Source organism: Podarcis muralis, chromosome 9, assembly GCF_964188315.1.
Source record: "Podarcis muralis chromosome 9, rPodMur119.hap1.1, whole genome shotgun sequence".
NCBI classification, from domain to species: domain Eukaryota; kingdom Metazoa; phylum Chordata; class Lepidosauria; order Squamata; family Lacertidae; genus Podarcis; species Podarcis muralis.
In genome coordinates this window covers 73,678,162-73,689,681 of record NC_135663.1, presented here as the reverse complement: position 1 = coordinate 73,689,681, position 11,520 = coordinate 73,678,162, and positions in this window count along the sequence as shown.

The following is an 11,520-nucleotide window of genomic DNA, read 5'->3' as shown; positions in this document are numbered from 1 at the left end:
GGACTCACAGCTGTCCATGGAGGCACAGGTCAATTCTGTGTCCAGAGCAGCTGTCTACCAGCTCCATCTGGTACGCAGGCTGAGACCCTACCTGCAAGGCGTTCCCACTTCCCACCCCATTCCCAAAGAGAGCTTTGAGCTGCGCCGAGGATCCTTGGGTGAGAGGGAGTTTTAAGGGGAGGAAATAAGTTCTAGAGGGGGAAGGATAAACAACAAAAGCTCCGCAGAGGCTCTGGCAACTCATTGCTGCTGCAAGGCTGGGAGGAAAGCAAATAAGGAAGCGAGAATCTCATGGCATGCAGTCTGAGAGGGCTGCAAAGTGTGTGGATAGCAATTCAAGGGCTGCACCGTTTCAGCCATCGCACGTTGCAACGGGCTTCCGGTCAATGCTGCTCTTTAAGCCTGCTCACCACAGACTGCCAGCACAGACCGCCTCTGCTTACCCTGCAAGCCTGTAAACCCGACACGATCTCCTTCCAAGACCCGCCTCTCTCTCTCTCTCTCTTCCCCGCACTTCCACTGTGGAAGAGACCCGATCAATGCACGGCGACAGAACTGCGTGCATTTGCAGCGCTCGCTGCAAAACGCAAAGCAAACGTGGCGCAAACGGCAGTTCTTTCACTCCCCGCTGATCCATAAATGAGATAGGAAGGGGCAGTAGGTAAAACTACAACTCCCAGAATGCCCCGGCTTCTTTTCTTTTTCTTTGAAATTTACTTTGACGCTTCAGATTCTCTCCTATGTTCCGGATATGTTTGGTTAGCGCGCAACCAAGCCCTGTGCAGAATTCGGCGTTTCTAAACCCATCGCAAACCACAGGTGCAAGACCTCGATTCTGCTTGCAGTCGAGCCGGCCAGTGTTTCCCAGTTGTTGGTGTTTATACTACATTTTTTTAGATCTGCCTAGAGACAGTCTTTAAACTTCTTTTGTTGACCACCAACATTACACTTTCCATTTTTAAGTTCGAAATAGAGTACAGTGTTACCTCAGGTTACATTAACTTCAGGTTACATATGGTTCAGGTTACAGACTCCGCTAACCCAGAAATAGTGCTTCAGGATAAGAACAGAAATTGGGCTCCAGTGGCGTGGCGGCAGCGGGAGGCCCCATTAGCTAAAGTGGTGCTTCAGGTTAAGAACTTTGCTTCAGGATAAGAACAGAAATTGGGCTCCAGTGGCGTGGCGGCAGCAGGAGGCCCCATTAGCTAAAGTGGTGCTTCAGGTTAAGAACAGTTTCAGGTTAAGTACGCACCTCCGGAACGAATTAAGTACTTAATCCGAGGTACCACTGTACAGTGGTACCTCGGGATGCAAACGGGATCCATTCCGGAGCCCCGTTCGCATCCCGAACGGAATACAAGACGCAAGACGTGATGGCGCGTCTGCGCATTTCGCCGCTTCCGCGCATGCGCGTGACGTCATTTTGAAGGTCTGCACATGCACGAGTGGCGAAACCTGGAAGTAACGCACTCCATTACTTCTGGGTTGCCGCGGAGCGCAACTCAAATGCGCTCAACCTGAAGCACATTCAACTCAAGGTATGACTCTAGTTGCTTGGAAGACGATAATCAGGCATCTGCACAACGTGACCAGTCCACAGAAGTTACCATAGCTGTCAACCTTTTCCCTTTTTAAAGGGAAATTCCCTTATTCCGAATAGGATTCCTCGCAAGAAAAGGGAAAAGTTGACAGCTATGGAAGTTACTCTTACCTAGTAACAGCAAAAATACATAAATGGAATTGTCTCTTATTAGGACAATACTCGGAGGCTCATGTAATCAATCACCTTCCCACTCGTTCAACAAAAAATGTACCTCCATACAGGGTTCTTCAGAAGGTCCTTTTCTAAAAAGTCATACAAACAGTCTGTTCCCAGCAGTTAACCAACCTGATGCCTCTGGGAAACCCACAAGCAAAATTGTAGGTAGGGTGGTTTCAGAAACCTAGCTTTAATAACTTAAAGAGTTGTGTTGTTTTAGATTATAAACTGCCCTGGGATTTTTTGTTATTCAATTTATTTATTTTTATGAAGGGTGGTTCGCAATTGCCTAAAGGTGATCTCTAACTCATTGCCATCTGTGGAGCACACCCATTTAAATTAATGGTCTTAAATCCATTGACTTCTATGCAACAAAGTCAGCCTTTTTCTGCTTGCGCAATGAAACGTCTCCAGCCTCTTGTCTTCCTTTACGCCCCTGTGCGCTCTCAGGTTTGCTCCAGACAGTGGAGACCCCCCCAAAAAAGACAGATTTGAGGGTGCATGGATGGAGTTGTGCATATGGAAATCCTTGCACAAACAGAGTAACTGTTAGATGCAGCTGTTAGATTTCAATGGGTCTGCTGTGATTATTATTAAAGGTAAAGGTAAAGGTACCCCTGCCCGTACGGGCCAGTCTTGACAGACTCTAGGGTTGTGCGCCCATCTCATTCAAGAGGCCAGGGGCCAGCGCTGTCTGGAGACACTTCCGGGTCACGTGGCCAGCATGACGAAGCTGCTGTGACGAGCCAGAGCCGCACACGGAAACGCCGTTTACCTTCCCGCTAGTAAGCGGTCCCTATTTATCTACTTGCACCCGGGAGTGCTTTTGAACTGCTAGGTTGGCAGGCGCTGGGACCGAGCAGCGGGAGCGCACCCCGCCGCGGGGATTCGAACCGCCGACCTTTCGATCGGCAAGCCCTAGGCGCTGAGGCTTTTACCCACAGTGCCACCCGCGTCCCTGTGATTATTATTACTTAGGGTAATAGTCATAGTAATAGTAATAGTCATACAAAGTGGCCACCTCTTTGCTCCTATTTAGAAAGCTAGCTAACACTGTTCTTCCATAGGTTTAGAATGTGTATTAAATGGATACATTTTCCTGAGATGGCCCTTGATATTTTTCGGCACATTCCTATGGCAGTCTACTCAGAAGTAGTCTAAGTTCAATGGAACTTACTCCAGCTGCCTATAGGTTTAAAGGTAAAGGGTAAAGGGACCCCTGACCATTAGGTACAGTCGTGACCGACTCTGGGGTTGCAGCACTCATCTCACTTTACTGGCTGAGGGAGCCGGTGTACAGCTGCGGCCAGCATGACTAAACTGCTTCTGGTGAACCAGAGCAGCACACGGAAACGCCGTTTACCTTCCCGCTGGAGTGGTACCAATTTATCTACTTGTACTTTGACGTGCTTTCAAACTGATAGGTTGGCAGGAGCAGGGACCGAGCAACGGGAGCTCACCCCGTCACGGGGATTCGAACCGCCGACCTTCTGATCGGCAAGTCCTAGGCTCTGTGGTTTAGGCCACAGCGCCACTCGCATCCCCGCCTATAGGTTTACACAGCCTTAATAGTATACTTTTGACATTTGTCTATGGAGTTCAACACATACAGGGTATCCTATTTTATCTCACAACAGCTCTGTGATTTATTTAATTAAATTACTTCTAAAAAATAAATAAATCTGCCTTTCTTCAGAACATCGATCAGCTAAAATGAACTACCATTAAAATGACCAAAAACCTAAAAGCAGCAGAAATTTAAAAAGCCAAATTAAAGACTTAGAAACAACTTCAAAGGTATTTAAAACAATTAAGCGAGGGCTTCCCAGTGTGGCAAAAGAACATTAGAGAGGCAGCAAATCTGCATTCCCTTGGGAGGGTGTTTGTTCAGTAGAGAAAAGGCCCTCTTCCCTGATCAAGTCAGGCAAGTTGTAAGGTCACCCAGTGAGTGTCATACCTGAGCAGGGATTGAATCCCACGGCTCCCAGATTTAATGTGCTGGATTGCCTTCTATGGGTCTTGGCTTGCAGAAAGCAATAAACGGGCAAGGGCTGAAAGAGCAGGAAAATGTAATCGTTCAGGAGAAAGTGGGACTAGAACCAGTTCTCTAACTCTCAGGGTGGGTGACGTGCATCTCTGACTTCATTTCACACAGTCCCTGCAGCCTTCAGAAGCTGTCCCATTTCCCCATCCTACCAGAATTCATTCCTTCTTGTTTGTTCTTTCCACTTTCTTGCCTCTCTGGATCACTAAAGTCAGAAAGGAATTACTTTCACTTGCTTTTCAGAATACAGTGGTATCTCGGGTTAAGTACTTAATTCGTTCCGGAGGTCCATACTTAACCTGAAACTGTTCTTATCCTGAAGCACCACTTTAGCTAATGGGGCCTCCTGCTGCTGCCGCACCACCGGAGCACAATTTCTGTTCTCATCCTGAAGCAAAGTTCTTAACCTGAAGCACTATTTCTTCTCTTCTCATGAGGTGGCCAAAGTACTGGAGCCTCAGCTTCAGGATCTGTCCTTCCAGTGAGCACTCAGAGTTGATTTCCTTAAGAATGGAGAGGTTTGATCTTCTTGCAGTCCATGGGACTCTCAAGAGTCTCCTCCAGCACCATAATTCAAAAGCACCAATTCTTCAGCCATAAGCCTTCTTTATGGTCCAGCTTTCACTTCCATACATCACTACTGGGGAAAACATAGCTTTAACTATACGGACCTTTGTTGGCAAGGTGATGTCTCTGATTTTTAAGATGCTGTCTAGGTTTGTCATTGCTTTTCTCCCCGCAGAGGTAGCCGTGATAAAAACTGAAACACTGCAGTCTGTATTCCAGAGTCGTTAATCCAGAAAGTGTTTGTTGCCATCTCCTCCTTATCACAGGTTCTGTAAAATGTGTGGCGTTTGGTCCCTGTCAGATTATCTCCAAGGGAATGCTCCCTTCAATATGGAAACAGTTGCCCACACAATCTTTCGGTGTATGTTATCTTTCCTCCAATAAACAAGGTGGCAATAAACAAGGTTCATCCCATTTTATCTTGACAACAGCCCTGCGAGGTAGATTTGGTTGAGAGCGATTCATCCGAGGCATGGCTTTTGACTTTGAATGCACTACCTCTCTTTCAAATCTCTACCTCTCTTTCAAATCAGAACCAGTGAAGGCAGTGAAGGTCCTGTGTGAGTGCCTGGAGGCGGTTGGAGGATGGATGGCGGCTAATGGATTGAGGTTGAATCCTGACAAGACAGAAGTACTGTTTTGGGGGGACAGGGGACAGGTGGGTGTGGAGGACTCCCTGGTCCTGAATGGGGTAACTGTGCCCCTGAAGGACCAGGTGCGCAGCCTGGGAGACATTTTGGACTCACAGCTGTCCATGGAGGCGCAGGTCAATTCTGTGTCCAGGGCAGTTGTCTACCAGCTCCATCTGGTACGCAGGCTGAGACCCTACCTGCCCGCAGACTGTCTCGCCAGAGTGGTGCATGCTCTGGTTATCTCCTGCTTGGACTACTGCAATGCGCTCTACGTGGGGCTACCTTTGAAGGTGACCCGGAAACTACAACTAATTCAGAATGCGGCAGCTAGACTGGTGACTGGGAGTGGCCGCCGGGACCACATAACACCGGTCTTGAAAGACCTACATTGACTCCCAGCACGTTTCCGAGCACAATTCAAAGTGTTGGTGTTGACCTTTAAAGCCCTAAATGGCCTCGGTCCAGTATACCTGAAGGAGCGTCTCCACCCCTGTCGTTCTGCCCGGACGCTGAGGTCCAGCGCTGAGGGCCTTCTGGCGGTTCCCTCATTGCGAGAAGCAAAACTACAGGGAACCAGGCAGAGGGCCTTCTTGGTAGTGGCGCCCGCCCTGTGAAACACCCTCCCATCAGATGTCAAAGAGAATAAACAACTACCTGACATTCAGAAGACATCTTAAGGCAGCCCTGTTCAGGGAAGTTTTTAATGTATGACATATTAGTGTATTTTTGGTCTTTGTGGAAGCCGCCCAGAGTGGCTGGGGAAACCCAGCCAGATGGGCGGAGTACAAATAATAAATTATTATTATTATTATTATTATTATTATTATTATTATTATTATTATTACTGTTTGCTGCAGGTTCGAGTCCAACACTGCAGACACCAACACCACACTGGCTCATATCCTGTTTAATGGTAACAACTGAAGATCGGTCCTTCCTAAGTACAGGACTTTTATCCTTTCCTTGCTGGAACGACAACTTCAAATTCCCTTCAAGGGGGAAAACGAAACAAGAAAGAGTCTTTGAAGTGAGCTGTTGTTGATGCCTGGATATCATGTACACAGGCAAGGAAACCAGACTTTATGAAAGAAAGTTAGAAGTGCTAAAATAAGGGGAAAACAGGTTGAAATTTCCTGAGAAGATAAGTGAGCTTCTGTTTATCTCTGCCTGCCCTAAAGATGTCTGAGGGTTTGAAGTGCTGCCAGGGATTTTTTTCCTGCTCAAATATAAATAGACAACTGAAAGCCATCTATCTTTTTTGTCGTTAAACTGATGGTTGATGGAGGGTAGGGTGGAAGAAAAGAACAAAACCCCACCTCTTCCTGCAAACACAAACACACACCCAACCACACACCCTGTTTTTCATAGAATTGTAGAATTGTAGAGTTGGAAAGTACCCCAAGGGTCATCTAGTCCAACCCCCTGTACAGTGGTACCTCGGGTTAAGTACTTAACTCGTTCCGGAGGTCCGTTCTTAACCTGAAACTGTTCTTAACCTGAAGCACCACTTTAGCTAATGGGGCCTCCCACTGCCGCTGTGCCACTGCCGCATGATTTCTGTTCTCATCCTGAAGCAAAGTTCTTAACCCGAGGTAATATTTCTGGGTTAGCGGAGTCTGTAACCTGAAGTGTATGTAACCTGAAGGGAATGTAACCCGATGAAGAAGAAGAAGAAGAAGAAGAAGAAGAAGAAGAAGAAGAAGTAGTTATTATTTATACCCCGCCCAACAGAACATTAAAAACACAATAAAAGATCAAACATTAAAAACTTCCCACAACATTTAACTTTTAGATTGTTTTATTGTAATTTAATTTTGCTCTAATAGACCAAACAGGGGCCTACTTTTGATGTGCTTGTTAAAACTTTGAAATAGAATTAAACAGAAATATTACTTTGGGATTTGTCTCCCATTTATAAAGGTCCCTTGCCTTTATATTGCAATAATTGCAGCGAGTGAAACATTCACTTTATTCAGTGCATAACCAGACATTACAGATGACTACAGAATCTATTCAATTTGTAACAAGGCATGGGGTGGCCGATCTCTTATGTACACTAATTATATTGAATTTTCTGTGGTCCCCACACGGCTATAAAAACCTGGCAAATGATCTCACGCAGATGCGCTACAAACAAACCTAGTCCTATTGCATAAGGGTCAGTTATTGCATGTTAAATCTCATATATGTTAAGTAGAATCCACAGTTAATGAACAAGTATTAATAGCGGGACGCGGGTGGCACTGTGGGTTAAACCACAGAACCTAGGACTTGCTGATCAGGAGGTTGGTGGTTCAAATCCCTGCAACGGGGTGAGCTCCTGTTGCTCGGTCCCTGCTCCTGCCCACCTAGCAGCTCGAAAGCACATCAAAGTGCAAGTAGATAAATAGGAACCGCTCCGGCGGGAAGGTAAACGGCGTTTCCGTGCGCTGCTCTGGTTCGCCAGAAGCAGCTTAGTCATGCTGGCCACATGACCCAGAAGCTCCCTTGGCCAGTAAAGCGAGATGAGCGCCGCAACCCCAGAGTCGGTCACGACTGGACCTAATGGTCAGGGGTCCCTTTACCTTTACCTATGAATAGCGCACAGAAATCTGCTAGGAACAGCAAAAGCACTCTCCTCTATACTGTACAGTACTTCTCATTTGATCTCTCATGAAGTGTTGGGGATCTTCCAAACCCTGCCCAGCAACTAATGGGGATTTGCACACGTTCATCAGGAAGCCTCACACAATTTAATAGTTCTGTGATGAGTGTACTTGCATGACACCCATTTTCCCCAGACGCTCTTTTTCATACCAATAGTTTATAGTTTTATCATAATGATTTTATTATTTGTACCTCACCCATCTGACTGGGTTGCCCCAGACACTCTGGGAAGCTTCCAACATCTATAAAAGCATAATAAAACATTACACATTAAAAAGCTTGACAAAACCCCAAGTGCACCGTGCACAGGAACAATGAAATGTATGAAAAGGCCAGCACAGGCCAGTCCTATGTATGTTCACCCAAAAGCCCAGATAAGCATGCATAGGATTTCAGTCATGTAGTATAACCCTTAAGTAAAAGCTATGGTTTTCCCAGTAGTGATGTATGGAAGTGAGAGCTGGACCATAAAGAAGGCTGATGGCTGAAGAATGGATGCTTTTGAATTCTGGTGCTGGAGGAGACTCTTGAGAGTCCCGTGGACTGCAAGAAGATCAAACCTCTCCATTCTGAAGGAAATCAGCCCTGAGTGCTCACTGGAAGGACAGATCCTGAAGCTGAGGCTCCAGTACTTTGGCCACTCCCTGGAAAAGACCCTGATGTTGGGAAAGATGGAGGGCGCAAGGAGAAGGGGACGACAGAGGACGAGATGGTTGGACAGTGTTCTCGAAGCTACGAACATGAGTTTGACCAAACTGCGGGAGGCAGTGAAAGACAGAAGTGCCTGGCGTGCTCTGGTCCATGGGGTCACGAAGAATCGGACATGACTAAACGACTAAACAACAACAACATTTTTTTTACTCAGGATTAAGTCCCACTGAGCAGGATTTCGGCCTATTCTTTACCCACTGAACTTCTGAACAAATTCTGCTAAATAAGGTGGGATTTACTTCTAAGTAAACTTGCATAGTTTGGACCACCCAAGAGTTAAAAGATAACTAATCAGAGACAGCTACAGGTGAGCTATGAGATTCAGGTGAGGGTCAGATGCCTTGTCAATCCCAGCAGGTATATAAGAGGACGACCCGGCCTGCCCAGGATTTCACACTGAGCCCGACGAGTTCTGTTAAACTCATATGCTACCTCGATTGTTTGTGATTTTTAATTGACTGTAATAAAGGTATTGTGTTACTACTGCAGCTTGGATTCTTATTATGTCTTATTATTTTTTTATTTGAACGGGCCAACATCAGTGCCTGCTACAACATGCCTCCGTTTAGGGGAACTGGAACATCAAAGCCAGGGCAGGCACCACAACTATTTACAATTTTATTGAGGGCTTATAGACATTCTTTACAGAGTTATCATGCATAAAGCAGCCATTCACGCCTCCTGAGCTCAAGGATAATTAATAGGTTTCTCTACCCAGTACACTATAATGCCCGTATTGTGAAAAATAATAATCATAATATAGTAAAATATTGTTTTCATATTCATTTGCTACATACATAGTGTCTTATTTTCATTTTAATTGTCTTTATTAGATTTTTATATCTTGCAGGTTGTACATAAAAACAATGCAATGACACAGCAACAAAAACAACACAAACTTTTATCGAGGATATATACGGTAATTCAACAGTATGTATGTACATACGTATGTAGTATGTAAAGGTAAAGGTACAGGCCAGTCGTGTCCGACTCTAGGGTTGTGCGCCCATCTCACTTAAGAGGCCGGGGGCCAGCGCTGTCCGGAGACAATTCCAGCGTGACGAAGCTGCTCTGGCGAGCCGGCACCAGCGCAGCACACGGAAACGCCGTTTACCTTCCCGCTATAAAGCGATACCTATTTATCTACTTGCACTTAGGGGTGCTTTCGAACTGCTAGGTGGGCAGGAGCTTGGACCGAAAGACGGGAGCTCATCCCGCTACGGGGATTCGAACCACTGACCATGCGATCAGCAAGCCCTAGGTGCTGAGGTTTTACCCACAGCGCCACCCACGTCCCTACAGTACAGGGGTAAAAGGTAAAGGTACCCCTGCCCGTACGGGCCAGTCTTGCCAGACTCTAGGGTTGTGCGCTCATCTCACTCTATAGGCCGGGAGCCAGCGCTATCCGCAGACACTTCCGGGTCACGTGGCCAGCGTGACAAGCTGCATCTGGCGAGCCAGTGCAGCACATGGAACGCCGTTTACCTTCCCGCTGGTAAGCGGTCCCTATTTATCTACTTGCACCCGAAGGTGCTTTCGAACTGCTAGGTTGGCAGGCGCTGGGACCGAGCAGCGGGAGCACACCCCGCCGCGGGGATTCGAACCGCCGACCTGAAGATCGGCAAGTCCTAGGCGCTGAGGCTTTAACCCACAGCGCCACCCGCGTCCCACAGTACAGGGGTACCTCGGGTTAAGTACTTAATTCGTTCCGGAGGTCCATACTTAACCTGAAACTGTTCTTAACCTGAAGCACCACTTTAGCTAATGGGGCCTCCTGCTGCTGCCGGGCCGCCAGACCACGATTTCTGTTCTCATCCTGAAGCAAAGTTCTTAACCTGAAGCACTCTTTCTGGGTTAGCGGAGTCTGTAACCTGAAGCGTATGTAACCTGAAGCATATGTAACCCGAGGTACCACTGTATTACTGAATGCCTTGCAAGTTGAATGATTTGGCTCCTGAACGCTGCAAACCTGGAAGTGTGTGTTCCGGTTTGTGAATGTTCTTTGGAACCCAAACATCCAACGCTACTTCCATGGCTTCCGATTGGCTGCAGGAGCTTCCTGCAACCAATTGGAAGCTGTGCATTGGTTTCTGAACGTTTTGGAAGTTGAACGGACTTCCAGGACGGATTCCATTCGACTTCCGAGGTACTACTGTATTATTATTATTATTAAAATGTAATTACTATTATGTTGTAACAATGTGTAGCAAAAACCATACTATATCAAGCATCCTTAAGCAGCTGCAATGGTTGCAGAGGAGGACGACCAAGATGATAAAGGGTCTTGAAACCAAGCCTTATGAGGAACAGTTGAGGGAATTGGATATGTTTAGCCTGGACAGGAAGGGCTTCCAGAAGCTGTACGCCAGCTCCCTCGGCCAATAAAGCGAGATGAGCGCCGCAACCCCAGAGTCGGTCACGACTGGACCTAATGGTCGGGGGTCCCTTTACCTTTGCCTTTAGCCTGAACAGGCGAAGACTGAGAGGCAATATGATAGCTGTGGAGAATGGAGCAAGCTTGTTTTCTCCTGCTCTAGAGGGTATGATGGGAACCAAGGGATTCAAATTACAAGAAAGGAGATTCCAGCTAAACATCTGGAAGAACTTTCTGACAGTAAGAGTCGTCTGGCAGTGGAACAAACTCCATCGAAAGGTGGTGGACTCTCCTTCCTTGGAGGTTTTCAAGCAGAGGTTGAATGCCATGTATGATCCAGTTGAGATGTTGGGGGTTGCACTAGATGTCCCTTGGGGTCTCTTCCAACTCAACAATTCTATGATTCTCATGGAAAAGAAAGAAGGGAAATAAAAAAGGGGAGGGAAAGAGGAAATGACACATCAAGAGGGGAGAGGGACAACATAACCAAACACTATACAGTGGTACCTCGGGTTACATACGCTTCAGGTTACAGACTCTGCTAACCCAGAAATAGTACCTCGGGTTAAGAACTTTGCTTCAGGATGAGAACAGAAATCGTGCTCTGGTGGCGCGGTGGCAGCAGGAGGCCCCATTAGCTTAATTGGTGCTTCAGGTTAAGAACAGTTTCAGGTTAAGAACGGACCTCTGGAACGAATTAAGTACTTAATCCGAGGTACCACTGTACAGTCATACCTCTGGATGAATACACTTCAGCTTAAATATTTTCGGGTTGCGGTCTGCAGTG